The sequence below is a fragment of the Thunnus thynnus genome, chromosome 10, assembly GCF_963924715.1.
Source record: "Thunnus thynnus chromosome 10, fThuThy2.1, whole genome shotgun sequence".
NCBI lineage: Eukaryota > Metazoa > Chordata > Actinopteri > Scombriformes > Scombridae > Thunnus > Thunnus thynnus.
Window position 1 is genome coordinate 14,772,840 of NC_089526.1, and position 15,206 is coordinate 14,788,045.

The following is a 15,206-nucleotide window of genomic DNA, read 5'->3' on the forward strand; positions in this document are numbered from 1 at the left end:
ACATGACATCACACCATCTGTATTTGGACAGTCATTCATGCTGTCCAAGACTAACAAGCCATGCTGTGAGGCTGTACTCAGGCACAGCAATGCCTTGAGCTAAATGCTAAAGTCAACATGCTAACAGAATGATGTTTATGAAGTTCATCATCTTAGTTTATCGTGATATCATGCTAACATTTGCTAATTAGTGCAAAATACAGCTGAGGCTCAAGGGAACGTTAGTTTTGCAGGTGTTTGGCCATAAACCAAAGTATTGGACTAATTGAAATTTTGACCTCATGGTAGTGCTAGATTAAAAATCAAGGGATCACCAATGTTGTTACAGTTCATCCTCAGAAGAACATGAATTTTTGCATCAAATTACTGGCAACCTATCCAAAAATTATATAATCTTTACCAGATAACTGGAAACCTGTACCTGCTGGTGGTGTTAGAGGAAAGGTCAGGGGCTCACTGAAATCTGTAGGATTCCTCGTCTGGGGAATATGAATGTCTGGAAATCCATCCAATAGTTGTTGAGATATTACTATTACTCTACTGACCAACGAACAAGGCAACATTTCCAAACCTTGAACCATCCCACTAAAATGACTAAAAAAGTACGACACCAAACAACAAAAGTGACTTACAAGTGACTTACTTATTAGTGAAATACAGATTTTAGCAGCAAAAGCTTCCCTAAATTGTTTGTTTTTTACAGTGATTTTTTTTCTTCTTTAAGCCACATTAGTTAAAAACACGTCACTGGAAATAACAAATGGTGCTTTTTAATTCATTAACTGGTATTTTGGTGAATTCCCTTAAGTTATCAGGGTGGAATGGAGCTGAAGTGCGCCTGTGAGCCTCTGTTACTATGGGCCGTTGTATTGTGCTGTCGTGTCTACCTGCTTCACAGGCCTATTATAGAGACATCAGGGGAGTAACAGAGGCCGACAGAGACAAACAGGTCACCCTTACCTGGGCTGCAGGATAAACGATTTCCCCTCCACCACTGCTCTACCCCCCCTTATTTTCTCTTCAACTTCATCCCTCCATTCAACCCCCCATCAGCCAACCTCTCCTCTTTTCTACCTGTCTGCCATCTGACTTCTTCCCATCTCCATCCCCTCGACTAGCTCCTCTGCCCGCCCTCTACCTCCCTTCTCCCCATCCCAACCCCATCTCTGTGCCCCACCTCCCCACCCCCTCACTCCCACCCCCACACACAACAGAATTAATATTAAAAAGGTGACTGTGTGTGTGTGCAGGGAGGGGGTGATGAGAGGAGGACAGCGTGTACAATGACCTTACTCGCAAATCGTTGCCTCATGTACAGCAAGCATGTCCTTGTTGCAACACCATAACAGCTCCAAGCCCCAGACCACAAGGAGGCATAAACAAACACACACCCTTGCACACACACACACACACACAAACATGTACTCCAACAGCTACTTCTCCCTCTCTCTTTCCGCAGCAGTGTAGGATGCTCATTATCTACCCTTAAAATTTCATTCAGTTTACTTGGTTGGCATTTAACAGAAAGAACAGCTGATACTCCGTTCTTGTGGGAAAGTGTTGTAGCTGAGTATAACATAGCTTTTTTTAGCTCTGACACCTCAATCAGGTGAAGAATGTGCCTGCAGCCGGTTCCTCTTTAACTGTCATAGAAAGGGACAAATGATGTCAGACTCTGTTGCCACTGCTTCAAAGATGCACATGTCCTTTTAAAAAGCCCCGGAGCTCTGGCATTTAACATTAACATAAGACAGGTGCCGTCATGCATTCAGCTCTGTGTCACCAGCTTGCGTATTTATGCATGCAATCTCATCCGCTGATGTATGATCACATGCATACCGCATACGTGAATGCATAGGTGTGCGTGTATGCGCGTGTGTATGTGTGTGTGTGTGGGTCTGTGTTGCTGTAGCATAAATCATTGGAGCTGAGCAGGGGGCTGGTGCTGCTCCCTCCATCTGTCTCTGTCTGCAGGGGTGAGGTATTTTACACTGATGATAGGGCGAACGGAGGGAGGTGAGAAAAAGTGAGCCATGCTCGAGTCGTGTGGGATGGACAGAAAAATAAATGCTGTGGTATCGAAGGGCAGCGGGCAGCGTGTGCATCCTGTGAGTACGTGGAGAGACTTGGGGGAAGGGATGCGTCGAAGCCTTCAGCTCACATAATCCGCATCTCTGCAGGGCCTGTTACTCACTACCTAAGATCTACTTCTGTGAAACAGACTGTTATGCAGTGCTGAAAAAATAATGCTGCTCCTATGAGGTATCTGCATGCAGTCCTCCATCTACTGCAGGCTGCATACTGGATATGTATGAATGAATGCCACTGGAAACTACAAACTCAATATCTGCTTGGTCCAACATTTACTTTGTGTCGGTAATATGGACACATTAGCCCCTCTTTTGGACTAAATGATGTTTTCTTGTTCCGTCTACATGCAGAGACGGAACAATCCTAGGAACTGGCTTCATCTGTGGGAGAAGAACTGGCTGTCCACTAGTTACCTCCCTTCCATCAATCCTGCTCACCCCCCTAACAGGATAAACCGAAGCAGAACAGCCCCTGAACAAATGTATCCAGTACTTCCTGATCAGGTTGTCACAGTGACGAGGGAAAACGCTCTTCAACTGTACAGCATAGGGATTCAAGCTACTACACTGAGCTTGTTCCGCTGAGGTGTCCTTGAGCAATGAAATGAATCCCCAACACATCCAGAAATTGTTCTGAGAGCGACCCTGCAGTCTGTCCTACCTGTAGAGAGGAGGCAAGTGTACAGAGAATATACACTATGGGTTACACATGCAGCAAACTCACTTAAAGCAGCAGCAGCTGGTCGGCACATCATACAGGACTGAGCGCAACACCGCTGGACACTCTGCTTCGTTGAGCAGCCTCTGTTCCAGCTACACCCACAAGAAACTGAGAGAGCTTAGTGCAAAAACAATTCAAAAGCTGGAATAGGTTTTGAGCCCCCATTTATGACTCGTGTTGAATCCCTCATCCCTCCTATCCATTTGGATTACAGAGTTTCGAAGAGAGTGAATGACAAAGACAAGAGGAGAGACTGTTGGCTTATGTGGGTCTACCGTTGAAGGAGAGGGAGTCATGCTTGGTTGGCTTGGTTGTTAAGGTAGAGGGAGCAGAATCTCTCCTGACAGACAACCAGTAGCTTGCCACACTGCAACATTTGGTTCTGGGTTCTGAGATTAGCTCAAGCATGGCAATCTCTCCTTGGAAGCATTCTGGAGGGCTTAAAGAGGCAGCCTTAGAGCAGCAACATAACTGTGGAAAGGACAGAGCCATGCCAGGATTTTTTTTTTGATTTTTTTTTTATTTTTTATACAAACTCAGAATTGGCAACTGAACACTGCATAGTAACAGTCGCATGATTGTTGCTGCATGTCATGTAGCCTGGTTCTTAAAGGAACACTTCAAAATTTTATTTTCCAAGGGTTAGATGGGAAGACTGATATCACTCATATCTGCCCATTCAATATGAAGCTAGCAGCAGGTTAGCTTTTACCTTGCGAGGCAGCTGGATTGACAAGATCACATGAGAATCCATCTTGTCAGCCTTCGACTTATGCGCTTGTGTCCGAACCACCGGTGGTTCGAACCAATCAGCGTCCTATGAGGATTCTCATGTGATCGCATGATCTCAAGAATCTAGCTGCCTAAGATGGTGATAAACAGATGGTTCATCCAATCACCTGCCAAGTATTTTTTGAAAGTGCCTTCCCCTTTTCCAAACAGTTTCCAAGGACAACCACTCAGATGGTTCTGTGTAACAAACCATCTGGCACATCTGGTTAGGTTAGCTTAGCTTAGCATAAAAACTGGAAATAGGGGGATATACAGCTAACCTGGCTCTGTCCAAAGCCATTTTAATGAGGCCAGTCTGTCAACACAGTTGAGATGCCAATGCAATGAAAAAATGTAGGGTTCTCCAGCAAGAAAGTTGAGCCTGGTTCAACTGCAATGCAACATCATCTGGCAAGATGCTATGGTGACCAATCAAATATGAGCAAGTGCACATTACTTTGCAACGTAAAAGGCGCCCAAAGCAACATGTCCCTTCCAACACAGCTCCTGGCGTTGTTTTAAATAGGGCTGTTTTCTGTTTGAGCACCTGATAAGCTCACTAATTTACATGTTATATCTCATTTGTTTAATCTGAACAAAAAATTAAGTGTAACAACAACAATCTGTGGTTTTATGAAGAGTTACATGCTGGACTATTTCTTGGCCAGGCACAGTGACTTACTGAAATCAGCACCATTAGGTTGCCAAGCAACCAGCGCAGACTCTAAGAAGTCACTGCATCCCGCCAAGACATACAATAGTCCAGCACATAATGTCTGTAAAAACACAACCTGTCTTTTAACCTTTGTACAAATGAAACAAGCAAGATATAACGTGCTGTTAATTTTAGAGGTGCTGTTATAGGCAGATTTTTTTTTTAACCTTTGTTTCCCTCTGTTTCCAGTTTTTATGCTAAGATAACCAGCTGCTGACTGTAACTTTATGTTGCATGGACAAAAATGAGAGTAATATCAATCTCCTTGTCTAACTCTCAACAAGAAAGTGAATATGCACTTTTCCCAAAATGTTGAACTATTCCTTTAAAAGTATGCTGTTTGGGCAGAGCATCATAGCTGCTATTAACAGTGTGCAAGGACACACTCTTACCATCTGTACAAGACAGATAATTGAACTGTGTGATGTTCAGTGGGGTCAACTCTGAGTTTATTCCATGTTATAAATAAAATGAAGATGTAAAAGAGCACTTCTGATCATATGGGTGAGAGGTATTGACCCACCTTGAGCACAAATGTGGGTTACGATAAACATGTAGAGATATTTACACATACAGAAACCCACACATGTGACGAGGTCAATCTAATCTGTGGCTGTATTCAAAGCATATAGAATAAGGATGCAGGGGGTAGTTAATCCCTACAGTACTCCTACGACCTTGGAGGGATGGGAGCCCTTATATCCTCATTAACATGGATGAAGCATGGCCATCGGGTGAATACACCTACCAGATCACCCTGGTTCTCCTGCAAACTACTAGACAAGTAACAAGCATACTCAGATCCAAGTGCATACATGTATGCACACTGAAAAGAGCAGCCAGGCATGCACAAACCTCCAGCATCTATTTTTCATTATTACAATGCTATCAGCTGGAGGCAAGGTTGGGCTATGTTACACTGCAGCTGTGCAGAGGCTGCGTGTGTGAGGTGGGCTGTCATTGACACTCGCCCTCAAACATGAGTCGTTGCTAAAAAGTACAGGAAAGACCCAGCGGGAAGCAGAAGGGGAGCGGTGAGCAGTGTAGTCTAGTATACATCCTGCGCTGGAACTCAGCTGTGTCCTTTGCAGGCTCAAACACACACAAGACTGCTTGTGGCTTTGTTTTATCTGATTTGGCTGTAATCTTTCTTCCACAAGACAATAACTTACAAGAGGACAAATATCAGCAGCTCAGGTGCAGGCAGTTTAACAAAGTGCACAGTAAGGATCAGATCATTTTGTGTTTATGTTCTCTGCAATGTCCTGTCCTGTGTACTTTTATGTCTTGTCAAGGATAAACTGTGAACTATTTAAAAGGAACAAAAAGTGTCTGAATTAAGAAGGTAGTCCCTCATGTTGACATATATATCAGATGTCTTGAGGGTTTAATGTAGAGAAAAAAGTACACTAAAGCTTGTTCGTACTAAATTCATGCAGAGATGTCACATGTCAAGGCTGTCAAAACAATAACCACAGCAGCTATTGGTGCTAAACATTCATTAACAAACAGAACAACTCAATAAATTAGACAAGACAGGGCACAGAATGATCTAATCCTCTGTCAAAATGAGGGGCAATCAGTTCTACAAAACACAAAAAAACATCAGGCAGTAATACAATCTTGTGTTATTTGCCAATTAAATTTTCATGAACAATTGGAGCAAGTACTGATGATTTACATGGTACTATTATTTGTTAAGTGTCACGGCTTTTTGGATTTACTGCGGGTCACTAACATCGAACTCAACATGCACACATACACACCTGCAAGGGAAAATTGGTCCCTATAATGTGATTTTTGATGTAACTTTCACAGAGATTTCTGGTTGGGTCTTTGCTCTTTATTATAAAGATAAAAAACTAAATTTGGGTTTCAATTTGGACCAAATTGACAAAAATTGACAAATTGTTATGCAAAGTAGCTTAACAAGACAAACCTCAACACTGACATAAAGGTTGAATCACCTTTGAGGATGTAAGTGGAAATTTGTGAAGGATTTTTCTTCCTAAAAACACTAAAACAAGATAAAAATGTCCCAACCTGAAGCCAAATAAACATCCTGCAGTTTTGTTGGCAAACAGTTTGCTCTGATTTTGTAGAGCTTTATATCTGCTGTTGCTCTGTTGAAGACAGTCATTAACCCGAACACAATTAACACAACTAAGCTTTGCTCTATGAGCCTCTTTTTCTCCCAAAGCTTGTATGAAGTGTTCAATTACAAAAATCACATTACTCATCCTTCTGCCATTCTGCTCATTGACCTTCTTTCCAGTGGTGGAAGAAGCAGGCATCCTCTTGCAGTATTAAAACACTACATTACAAGTAAAAGTGTTATAGAGCAAAATGTACTAGGGTATCAAAAATGAAAGTACTCATAATGCCCTCTGAATGTTAGACTACATATATATTATATATTGGATTATTATTACTGAGGCATTAATATGTAAATTGCATTTTACTATTGTGTTAGCTGTTAGCTGTAGAGCTAATATTAACTATTTTATACACTGTCGGGTAGTTTATTTTACAACAGAGCATCATATCTTATAAGCTCATGATATGTTTTGTATGCAAAATCTAAATCTGTAACTTGTAACTACGTACACTATAGTATGAAGTAACAGAAAATGGAAATATTAAAGGAAAATACAAGAACCTCAAATTTATTCTTAAGCGACTATACTGTAATGTACTTTTTTGAGTTTTTGGTTACTTATGTGAAAGTATATGATTTTACATCTCAGAGACATTTTTCTTTTTTCTTTTTTAAACTATTTTTCAAATGTATGTATTTATGTGAAAACAGTTTACACTGCTATGTTACACATAATGTACAAAAAAACATACATTTTCTTCCCTATGTGTACGTTTTTCCCCCGGGATTACCTCCCATACAATAAGAGCAAAGAAAAAAAAACAAATAAATAAGAACACTTAAAATAGTAATAATAATAATAATAATAATAATAATAATAATAATAATAATAATAATAATAATAATAATAATAATAACAATAATGACATAAATTTTAGTCAATGATGAGGGTGATCTGTATAGCTTCACCATATCAACAACCATCATCACCAGTGTCATAAATATCATCGTCACAGTTATTGAGCATCAGATATTTTTAAGACAATACTGTGATGTGTCAGCAGGAGGCAGAGAAAAGCAGGCTAATAGCTACTAATAGTAGAAAAAAAAATAAGCCAAACACCAGTGCACTGAGATTTTAATTCACAGAGTATTGCTATACTGTTGATTTTTTATTGCTTTATGAAATGCAGATCCTGTCATGAGTCATTGGATTAATGTCCTGAAAAAGATTTTTTTTCGCAACATGTCCAAATTTCATATTAAAATATTCACAGGATCCGCGAAAGCTTCTCAGTTTCTTTTTACATTATAATAAACCACGATAATGGAAAATACTGTCTATATTTATCCCACCCTAAGCCTACAGCATGCTAGTAAAGTTTCTAGATAGGCACACTTACTAAAAAGCCTCTGGGTTACTTTTTCTGTTGGTACAAGGCAAAGTGTGAGCTGCACAGAGGAGTCATTTTAGGCTGATATTATAAAACACTGTAGCAGCAAATTATAAAAAATCAGGCACAAATTCTTCAGATGGTCTTCATGTTCCTTAACAGATCCTGAGCAGAGTTCAGCAAAACACTCTGACTGACTAGTTTCATGTATCACATTAAGGAGTAACCTTCACATACATACTGTGGAAGAAGAATTGTTTTCACAGTGTCTGAATTGGAGTTGCCTGAACTACTCTTTATGGGTCTATATTGGGGTAGTCTTTATGAAGTCTTCATGAAGTCTTGGGGTCTTGGGATTGCAGTTGGAAACTTCAAACATTTTCTAAGGTAACACTAAGCCGAGAAAAAAAAATATGCTTCAGAGAAGAAAAGTTGAAAGTTGGTTAAGCTTTCATCCCACAGGGTTGTACAGCTCCACTACTGACTGTCAAGAAGCTCGGCTGGAGTTGTTGAGGTTCCTGCTATTGTGGCGAAGGTCAGTTTAAGAACCAGTACATCAAAAACATTTCTACCCACTCGTTTTGTGACTGCAGAGCCAAATAATGCCACATCGGGTTAGCCTTGAAAATGAGGCTCTTTTCTTCCTGCATTTTTTTTTTCTTTTTACTAAAAGAGGCAAAACATCTGTGGTACAGAAAGACTGTTCAGTCAAGCCTTGTTTTGGTGCTAATTAGTCCAATTAGCCTTCCCCATCTCACACAGTTTTAAACAAAGACGAGCAGCAGCTCTGCTCAGCTTAACCAGCCCCGCAGTTTGATGTGTGGTAGCGCTGGAAAGCTGCAGGAGCCTCTAGTTACAGACACAGACGCAGGCTACTTTAAACAGTTTCGGGGCATCCTTCCTCCACAGGATAAAACTGCACCCTGCCATGTCTTTTGAAATATTCTGTGTATGTCCCTTTAGCAAGATTTTAGCACAGAAACGTGCTTTTGTGTGTTAGGCGTCAGACTGCAGTGTGGAGGTAATATTCCCACAGCCGTAACTTCATGATTAGCAATGCTGAAGTGCACGTTCCATATTGGTCGCCTCAGCCTGTACTGTGTGATAACAGATTTCATGAGGAGGTGTAAATGAACCAGTTAGATACAGCTCAACAGAGAACTACAAGGAAATTTGTTATTCTGAACATATGAAGAATAATTAATCATTCCTCAACAACAAGCCTCTTTAGAAGCAGTTTATCATCATGAATCAACCCACTTCTTCTTTCCATTTGTCCTCTTATGAAAATTAAACAAGTTATTATTTACAAATCATATAATTATGAACAGTAAGATACTGATATCTGACTGTTGTCACACCATTAATTCTACTGTCTTATAGCAGAGAGAACAACAAGAGGGAACAGAATTTGAATCTTTCAGACATATCCTCCTTGGGGCAGAGGAGCAGTAATAATTCACCAGCTTTTGCAGCAGAAAACAAGACTTCTGTGGTGGTTTCATTGAATGCCCGTGTTTTATGTCCCAAGAGGAAATGATACATTCATATGTTTTTATTTTCTTTCTACAGACTACCAGTCTGAGGGTCAATGTAAAAGTACAAAACTGTATAGTGAATGCCCTCTCAACACTGGCTGTTGACAGAAAGGTCTAAAAAAAAGTCTATGAGTCAAGAATATGTTCAGTTGTATTGCTTTTTCTTTTGTTTTCTTTCATTTTCATTATTGAAAATGCTGTATTTTATTGATGTTATTGATCTTTATTGAGTTTATTGAACATTTTAATATATATCAAAATGAAAGAAAAATGAAACACATAAAATGAGAAAGGGGTGTGCTCGAATACAAATACATTTTTCGGCTAAGCACAAATAGTGGATTTTATACAAATATTTGTTTCATACAAATATTTTAAAAATTATTTGTTGAGGATGTTCCCCAGAGATAAAGCTGAGCTACTGACACAAGCAAAGTGCTCCCAAGGGACTCTCCATAACCTGTTGTTCCCCTTCTCCTTTCCACAAAGTTAGGTTGTAAAAAATAGGCAATAAATGAAAAGTGCAAAGCAATAATTGCCTTTGAAGTTCTTCCCTACATGTTACACAGTGGGCTGTGAAAGATAAACTGAGGAGAAGTCTGCTCATCACCAAGTTAATACATCCTGTGAATATATATTTATATTTTTCACAGTGCTCCATGATTTCAATGTTTGCTCCTAATTTAGGAGCACATGTACACATTGGGGGGCAAAGTTATCTTATAGTCCAACACAAGTAACGTTTTCCCCATTTCAATGTTGAAAAACATGTAATTGCTACCAGAGTTTTAATTTTACATTTATCAGTCAGAAGTGGAATTTTTCTGTTATTTATTTTGGTATGTTTATCCAGGCCAGCCAAGGCTCCCAGCATCTTAGGACGTAACATAATGTATTGTATGTACAAGAGTTTGTGACTGTGTCATGTAGCACTTATTTTGTTTTATTTTGTTGTTTCTCCAGCAATGAGAGAGGTCCTGTAGCATCGATGTATGGTATCGCCTTTATCTTCATCCTAAAGTGACTGTGTAATAGGTCAGGGGTATTTCACCATATGCCATTGATGGCTTAGAGTACGTTGGTTTTCATTACAACCAAAGACAACAAAAGTTGATTTCACTGAATAGCTACTTGTCTCTGACTGAAAGTGTGTTAATCAATTAAATAATCTGATCTAGTCTGTTGTTGGGATGAAAATCTGCATGGAATAAGGTTGAACAGTTTCTGGTGAGCACATTAGATAAATAAATAGATAGATAGATAGATGATTTATAATAGTAAGTTCATTCATTTGTGCTGTTTTATTTTTCTCAGGCACTATGGGTTGGCATTATTCACCATGTCTGTGACATTCACACCCGTCGTCAGGAGAGGTCTAGATAAGTGATACACATTTGTTTGCCTATGTAGCATATTAACTTACCCTGTAAGTCCTACTCTTGGTTAAATAACACTATTTTCACATGTACAACTGTATAAAATGTATGAAATAGTAAATTATCTCTATGTGTAATGGTACTGTCCTCCACAGAAGCAGTTTTCCATGCAGCTGCTGCTCTACACACAGCTCCTGGAGCAGATGAGGAACAGCAGTGCCAGTGAATCATGGGTGTTGTTCCTGCCATGAGAGCATCTTCATCCCAAGCAGTAAATTGAATACCTTTGGTGTGGTTTTGGTCTGACCTTTGTCAGCTATTATATGTGCAGCAATTTGACTGCTGGAAGGTGATCGGATAAGTTTAATCACACTGCTTTTAGTGTTCAAACAGACTAATGATTTGATAGATTATTCTGTCTTTATCAGAATCAACTCTGAAGAACACAGAATAAGCTGTCAATATGTTTGTGTTTGAACAGTAAAAGCTGCATGTTTATGTTATCCTTTTATTGTCCAGATTGAAAAGGATGTCCAAAAACGTTTCTGTTAAATAAAAGATATTTTTATTACAAATGTCATTATTCTCAGTGTTGTTTTTTATATATTTTTTTGTGGTTCAAACTAGTGAATTACAGTTAACATAACCTGAAGTGGCAATGAAAATTAATCCATAACATGTACTACAGTGCCCTGTTCTGAGGATCAGCGGTATTCCAACTTCACTACTGTTTTATGTTGCTTTATAAATATAAATAATGACAATATAAATTAATGGTGGAAGTGGTAATGACAATATACTGACTGCAGGGAAATACTGTCAATGTATAAGTATATATTAATATGTTTATCATTGCAATTATCACAGCACATCTGATGAATATCATTTATTTGGTAAACTTGCACATTTAAGTTGAACAAATGTGAATATATAAACAAAAAGTTTAATAATTATCCAGAAAATATATAAATATAGAAAATGTATAGAACAAGTATAAAATAAATAAAATATCAGAAATGTAACAAATAAATATGAGATGATTTGATGCCTTGATGATGAACAGGCAGGTGTGTGAGTACCTGAGATACTGTGTGGACGTTCCAGAGGACCTGGAGGGAAACTCAGAGGCCAGGTGTGAAACCAGTGTGATGTCTTTGGAGGACCAGGGAACTTGTCCCTGATCCTCCAAACACAGCAACTGGGGATGACAAGTCGGTTTCCCTGGCCTAAAGAGCCATGCTGTCAATAGATGAAATGTCTATAGGCAGCATAACAGTACTCTTGGTTGTCATCCCCAGGCTTCCTGGTTTGGCCAATTACCATAATATCCTCCCAGTACCGCCTGTGAATGCATAAAGAGCATTTTCAAGACAGTACTGGGAGAAGTGAGGTATTATTATTATTACACAATCTGCAGGGTACTGGCCACAGCATTTCCTCTCCCGGTCCGTAGGCATGTCTTTACAGTTACTACAAGTACATCATGGTACCCCTGGCACTCCAGCAAACGATGGGACACCATGCCTGCACTGATGCATCATCAAGGCATCAAAAATGAACCCTGGCCGCCTCTGAAGCAGTTCACTGGTGAGCTGCCTGTGCTCCTCCAAGGTCATCTCTTCAAGAAGTGTCTGAAAAAATAAAACACAGGAAAAACACAGATAAGGCTTTATAGGTTATAAGTTTCATGATATGTTGGAAATATGGTAATGGTAGTGCAGAATATTGATTGTAGGCTGTCCAGTGTTCCCAAACATGTCTACAACAATAACATGATTTTTGAAAAAAGTCAAAATATTGCTGCTCGATACTGTTCCTATATAGTATTTATATAATCATTCAGTAGTGTTGCTGATGTTTTCAGTAGCCTCTTTTATACAGAGAAACCGCATTATAGCCGTAAAGAGGATCCAAGGAGAGGACATTTCTCTTCGTTTGATAACGTTAAAAGTAAAGTTAGACTTTTCTGTCGGCTTCCCGATTCATTTTAAAAAGACGAGAGAAAGAGAGAGAGAGAGCAGCTGTGGTCGAGTGAGCTAGAGGGTGAATGAAGAGAGGGAGCACTAGTAACGTTAGTGGGGAAGCTGGTGAACCAGATTGATAAACGTTATTTTCCGATTGTTTCACAGCGGTTAGTTTCTAAAGCACAAACACACCCACACACCTCTTCAACCCTGCAGCTGTGCGCTGCGCCACCTGATTTGGTCTGAATACGGGCTAAACAGAACAGCGAGGCGGATTACAGGCGCAGTATTCCCGCCTTGAACGGGCTGTGTAAAAGGGGCTACTGACTCACATTACACTGATAACACATCAAACTATACAGACTACAGTGATGTAAAGCACAGAGCTGCTATGTAAATACCACTTTGTGTTGTATTGGCATTTTTAATATCGTGCAGAATGGGTAGTAATATGATAAAATGATTGTATAAATAACGTCACAAACCTCAGTCGCTTCGGTCCCTTTGGAGGGTATCCAGCCTCTTGACCTGCTTCCGCGGTGCCGGTGTTTGCTCTTCTCCCTCGCCTGGCCCTGCCTGCAGAAGAACCGCTAACTCACCTTCTTTCTCGCCCTCTTCCTCCTCCTCTAACCTCCAGTACTTGACTCTGCAAATGGATAATAAAATATGTAACGTTATCCTGCCAACGCTATCTCGCAATCAATAATGCCTAACGTTAGAATAAAATAACATAAATTTTGTTTAGCATGATGTTGCTAATGTTAGCTTGTATTACCAAAACAATAAAACACTCAAAAGTGCTATCTTACTTGTGAGATATAACCTATGGTATTATAGACTAAATAATTAAATAACATCTTCAACTCATCGTTTGACTTGTTAGAAATGCTCGAAGTTGTCGTGGACGATGACATCTTCAGCAAATAGCTTCTTGTCCTTGAAGGCCACCGTAGCTTCTGGAACCTCTCCAAAGTCTTAGGGAGGGGAGGTGTGAGCGGCGGAGTGCTTCAATCTAGAACTTCACTGTTAGAGGCCGCTAAATACCACACATATTACACACTGGACCTTTAAATTTTTATCTACTGCCATCATCTGGTCAAAAAATGTTCAATTTGTCCGATACTTCGGTTTAAATACTTGCAAATCTAATGACATTCCCTTCAGTCTCAGCTGTGCTAATCTGCAAACGTTAGCAGGCTAACATGCTAAACTAAGATGGTGAACATAGAAAAAATTATAGCTGTTAAACATCTGCGTGTTAGCTGGCTGGCCAGAGAGTTAAACATATCATTAATCAGATCACCTAATCATAAATCCTGTCCTTAGAACAGATGTTTGGTTGGTTTGTTATTCATCATAGAAAGGCTTCAAAAGGTCAATCAGGGAACAAACCTGCTTTTTTCGGCAATAAGTGCTTCTAGTTCATGATCAGGTGACTTAGCAGAGGCCTTTTACATGGGTGTAAATTTGCAAAAAGGTTTTGACTAAATATACTCATAATAATAAATTAATTAAATAAATACCATACCTTTTTAGTGAGTAAAGTGAGTACAGTAGTTACCTATTATCATGTTTCCATTATTTTCTAATTAATGGTTTTAAACTAGAAGTTATTTGACTAGATTCAGCCTCACTTTTTGTCTCTCTCTCCATTGTTTAGTTTCCCTGTGTCTTCTCTCTTCTGTGTGAATGCTGTGCCTGACTTTTTCTTCGTGTATGTATGTGTATAATTTTGTCATCCAGATTTTCCATGTTGTCACTTTGCTATTTTTGTCTGAACACACAACATCTATTGCATGTCTGTTCATCCTGGAAAAGGGATCCCACCTCTGTTGCTCTTGCTTACATTTCTCACATTTTTTCCACATTAAAGGGTCTCCTAATCCAATTTTAGGGTCTGATGATAGAGTGTGTCATATGTTGTACAGATTGTAACACCCATTGAGGCAAATGTGTCATTTGTATATTGGGCTATACAAATAAAAGTGACTTGACAACATTTTTGTCATACAATTTAATTGTCAAGGTTGTTTTGGTCAAGTTTACATTCATACTACTACCATGTGGAGAATTGGCTGGACTTTTCCTTTTAAGCATATTTTTGGGCATTTTATTCACTTATTGGACAGCGACAGTTGAGGGATGACAGGAAATGACATGCAACAAACGTGGTTATGTGGCATTTGGCTTAACCACATGGCTACCAGGGCCTGCCTGGCTGGACTTCATCCTTTAACCAATTCTTCTTACGTTTAGCCAACAATTTTTATTCATTAATTCAACTGTTTATTCCTTATTTTTAGCTAACTATTTCATTCAATATCACACCAATATGTCCTTTGTTTTTCTCCTTAACATAAATATATTGATATATGTTTTAATCAAATCAAAACTTCTATTTTTAAGTTGAGTTAGATCAGATAAGTTGAGTTAATTAGTTCAGCTTTCCATGTTCCCCCTGGCAACTGCAAAAAATGCCGCCTGGGGCCAGTACCCCTGGTTAATAATCACTATGTACTGTATATATGTATATATGAGG

General features: G+C 39.2%; 1 long non-coding RNA gene across 1 annotated transcript; it reads right to left on the reverse strand.

Annotated features, from left to right (window-relative positions):
• Window positions 1-11,574: 11,574 nt before the first annotated feature.
• LOC137191310 (uncharacterized) lies at window positions 11,575-13,648 on the reverse strand. Its single transcript, XR_010930387.1, has 2 exons — window positions 13,153-13,648; window positions 11,575-12,334 (listed from the first exon to the last, which is right to left on the reverse strand). It is a non-coding gene; the product is annotated as an uncharacterized lncRNA (long non-coding RNA).
• Window positions 13,649-15,206: the final 1,558 nt, after the last annotated feature.